Genomic DNA, 4,861 nt, shown 5'->3' on the forward strand with positions numbered 1-4,861 from the left:
CCGACACCCTGTGGTGAAAGAATCACTGCTTATGTTGGATTAAAACTTAAAGTTCCGCTGAGTTTGGAAAGGTATGTGCACGGTAATCATCAGAATATCTCTTCTCCTGTCTCTGAATATGTCTGGAATTTAAAATCATCCCGAGGACTCTCATTTTAAGAGAGGTTAAGTTAGCTATGTGATAATGGCGCATTGAAAATATATATCACCGGAAACAACTGAGCCATAGTATTTCAAACCGGATGTGCGTCACGAGGCTCAGTGCAAGTAGTCCATTCCAGAATCAGATCGTTTGTGGAGATTGCAGCAGATGTAACTGTTGGGTGTTAGTCATTGACCACAAAGTAAGCCTTTTTGTTTATATTTGTGTTAATAGCTATCTGAACAGCTTTGTACGCATCTGTATCTTACGGACAAGCCCAGACATGTCCTGAAGCAATGGTTCTGCTATGCAGATCAGTGATATTATTTCCCTTGTGATTTATTCTTTCAATATGGAGATGCAGATGAGTAATATGGGTTCCTAATGATGTCTTAATAATACGATGTCAACCTGTTAAGCTGTTATTACACCGAGTGTGTGTTTAACGTACGATGTTTACTTAAGTGCTGCTCAATTGAGCCACTATTTGATCCATATATATATATATATATATATATATATAGGCACTGCATGTTATTAATGACAAATGATAGCTTATGGTGTGCATTTGCACCAGAAATACTAACTAATGCTCATTTAACTGTATGTTTAATATAGAAATATAATTCATGTGAATGAGGAATACTAATTCATTATGTAACGGGGATCGTTATTATTGTTTGTATATATATTTAGTTTATTCATTATCTTTATTGTATTTATTATTTTTCAGACTATCTGCATCTTTGACTGTACATCTGTGGCCCTACTTTTCTCTGCCAATACATAGTATAAACCTGATCACCTGTCTCCTCATTATTGGTGCTCTGGTTTACTCCTCCATTACTGAATCATAACCTAACTGTCAAAAAGCCTCTCCAACACAAATATTCATCCAGTTCCTTTTGATTGAAAATTGGATTCATCATGCCGGTATGCAGCTGAAGCTGGCCATAGGATCTGTGCGGAGGACCTGTCTGGTTCTTGTGGTCTTTGCTGAGGATCTGTGCTGATGCCTATCATGTCGATGAGGCCTTCGGAAATGCAACAGCTTTACAAACAGACATGTAAAGACAATGACTGACAAGTAAAGACTCAAACACAGGGGTATATATGTATCAAACAATAGGATAACAAGGCACAGAAATTGATTCAGCACTATGGAAACCAATGAGGGTAACTCAGGAAACAAAGGCAAACAGGAACTAAACACAGGAAGCAAAAACTTGGAAACAATAGATGTAGCCTCTCCGGTTCGAACAGCCCACTCTAAGCGGGACTCGGGCTCGTTCATATGGGAGACGGGCACTCTAACAAGGACGCTAAAGACTGCAGTCTCTAGCATCAGGCGCTAGATCGCCTCTTGAGTTCAGGGGAGTGAGGTTTACACGCACAACTCTTACTAGCCTACGTCTGTTGCATAGAAACAGTAAGGCAACAGAATAACAAAATAAGAGTCCTTGAATACAAAACACACATGACACAGGGGAAATTATGACACATTGTACATCAGGTTGTCTTTGTTACATCCAAATTAAGTTGTAAATATGATGACTTTTCCCTTCACACAAATGTATAACAAACACAAAACTTGAAAACTTGGTTCATTCCAAAATACACAAAATACACAAACACTTTTATGCTGTTGTTATCAGAGCTATATTTGTTCTCAAATAATGAAGTGTTCCTATAGAGAGCTGTAACTAGCTATGGATGACTGTTCACAGCAGGCAAAAGGGGCAATTATTTGGAATCCTAGATAAGGCTTGTGTCCAAAGCCTGGAAAAATATTTGAGTGGGTGTGTGTTGGAGCAGAGACGGAGGTAATGATGACTCTTGAGATGTGAGTAGCCCCCCACCTCTCCTTCATCTGCAGTTCATTCCTGCTACATCAAGATACCATGAAGGTAGCAGAGATGTGACAGAGTCATGCACTGACAGGAGGAAAAGGTAAGAAACCGGAGCAGAGAGCTGCTTCTTTTCAATGCCTCTGTTTTATGTTTACTCATCGTGAGTGGCAGGCCAAGTCAAATCCACATGAAAAGACCCAAGAAAAGAGCCACAGACTATCGCTAATTGGCTCAGTGACTTGAAAGGACGGTGAAGGAGATCTCGATTTTAAAGAGAGAAACAGTTTTCCCAAACCCTGTGGGGACAAACACTGCTGTGCCCTTGTCAACAAATTTTACGAAAAATTCAAGATAGATTCCCCTGCATCCAATTTGGTTCACACACACATACGCACACTCTCTCTCTCACACACACACACACACACACACACACAAAAGTGTGTTCAATTCTCTGTATTTTTACTCATGCTTCACTTCTCTGTGCAGGTTTACATTAATCCGCATCACTGTGGAGTGTGTAATAGAAGCAGTAGAAAGTAATAGAAGTAATAGTCAGAAGCGACTGAACTCATTTTTCTATTTGCTGAACAAATTCACAACCAACCTGATTTAATCAGTTGTCTATTAGGGACAATTTCCACCATTTAATCCTTTTTACACCACTGATGTATTGTCATGGTGTGTGTTGAGATTTAAATGGTGGGGTGCCTCCACTCTCAATGCATGTTTTTGAAAACAATACCGTTATCTCTGTGTAAACTATAAAAAAGTGAATTTGTGAAGGCACAAAGTGTTTCTTTACATGGCTTACTACTTTAGAAAGATGGCATGCATCATTATTTTGTTTTCACACAGAAATTGGTAGGTCTGTTAGTAACATCTGTTGACTTTAGCAATCTTTGTTTCATTATATGCCAACAGTGACAGTTCAAATATGGCAAAAGCACTTTTTTTGCCTCAAGTTTGCATGCCTGTAACTCAAGAAGTATTAAAGATATCTTAATATCCTTTTAGATCCTAATTCTTAACAAATGTTCCTTTTCGTATCTTCATTTTAAAGGCCCTCGATGGTTCAATCCCAGAGATATGGAGATCTTAACGCGGCTCCATGCATAAATTGGTAAATTGTACACGTTTTCAGTGGTCAAAAACCAAAAGTGGATGACTTTGCCTACAGCTGATACCTTTTTATTTTAAAGAGAAATATCTGAAGAACAAATAATAGTTAAAACTAGAAATGTATCTATTTATTTCTATCTGCTCAGTTGCATAGAACAGGGATTCTCAACCTTTTGCAAGCTGGGCCCCCCCAAAGCTGGTTCATTGAAGTTGGGGCCCCAGTGCCCCCCCTCTGAAACTTCCGTCCGTCATTAAAATTAATTCGGATGGCTCGATTTTCTGCATTTTTCGCATCCGTAGCAAATATTTTGAGGGGTGTTTTTGACAATTGAGAGCCACCAAATGACGAATATGAAAAGATGAACACGACAGTTTCGGACTCAGTCAGGGTGCAAGGACCTTAAATTTTTGAGGCTTGCGCAGCTTCTCGAGGAGAAATCAAACAAATGAGCGCCGTTTTCTAAAGTCTGTGAGCGCAGCACACACAAATAAACTAAATTGACATACTGCAGTTAAATTTCAAAATGTGGTGTTTTTATATTTATAACATTTGAATACAGTTCAGCAACATACATCACACGACCTGATGACCAAGAGAGCTGACAATTGACCATCACTTAATTCACCATCTCCTCGCGATTGAAAATGTGACACTGATATGACAGTTCAACAAACAAGTTAATAATATTAAGTCACTTACATTTTAGACGAAATAATGACTGTTTTGGTCTATTTTAGCAGCGAAAATAGATCCGATGAATCCAAACAAAGATCACAACATAGCGCATCTCACAGCAACACTCAATCGTGTTTTGAATGATTCAGTGTTTTGAACAAATCGTTTGAGTCAAAGATTCAATGACCCATTCACAAACATCTGTCTCATTCTTGATGAATCGGCCGTTTGAACGAATCGTGAATGAACGACTCAATGACTCACTTAATAAAACCGCTTATCACCTGCATTTGCGCTCACTATCGACAAACCAATCAAATTTGTTCAAAACTTTTTTTTTTAAATCAGTCCAAACACATTTTAATTTTATTCAGGAGTTATGTATATACAAAACTATAACTTTTAATGACAGTAGTTTAGTGATAAAAAAAATGTGCAATTTTTTTTTTTTTTCAGGTTTTTTTTCCTCCCATCCTGTAGCCTACCCGGGAGAGTGTCCGCGCCCCACCGGTTGAGAACCACTGGCATAGAACATGCATAAGTTCCATAAATATTCCTTTTCCAAAGTTTGCATGCCTGTAAAGTATTCAAGATATCTTAATATCCTTCTAGATTCTAATCTTGAATAAACTTTTCATTTGGAAATGGTGGATTACTCAGTAAATATACATCTGTAACATTTAATATTTTGGTTTTCATCATTATATATGTTTGTCTTTCAACAGAAAAAATAAATAAATAAAATCAAAAATTTGAGCCAGGGAAGTTACCGAAATTTGGTTGATTTGACACAGAATGACCCTACTACAGTCTACTAATACTCTAATGAGAGTTAGTTGACATGTAGTTGCAATGAATGTCTAAAGTGGACTACCTTCAAAATAAAGTGTAATCCATCTTTGTTTAATTTTATAATTACTTCTATTGTCTTTGAAATATGGCTACTCAGAATGTACTGACAATCATTTTTGGTAAACTAAAATATACTTTTATGTAATTTCTATTGACACCTATATTTCATGTATTTAAATATATTTGTGATTACACAACGATGAATGATTAAGTTGCAATTCA

The 4,861-nt window shown here is 37.2% G+C and overlaps 1 long non-coding RNA gene across 1 annotated transcript; it reads left to right on the plus strand.

The window, feature by feature from the left end:
- Positions 1 to 2,005: 2,005 nt before the first annotated feature.
- LOC127516135 (uncharacterized) lies at positions 2,006 to 4,508 on the plus strand. Its single transcript, XR_007930937.1, has 3 exons — positions 2,006 to 2,092; positions 3,053 to 3,112; positions 4,244 to 4,508. It is a non-coding gene; the product is annotated as an uncharacterized LOC127516135 (long non-coding RNA).
- The last annotated feature ends 353 nt before the right edge of the window (positions 4,509 to 4,861 follow it).

This window comes from Ctenopharyngodon idella, chromosome 7, assembly GCF_019924925.1.
Source record: "Ctenopharyngodon idella isolate HZGC_01 chromosome 7, HZGC01, whole genome shotgun sequence".
NCBI lineage: Eukaryota > Metazoa > Chordata > Actinopteri > Cypriniformes > Xenocyprididae > Ctenopharyngodon > Ctenopharyngodon idella.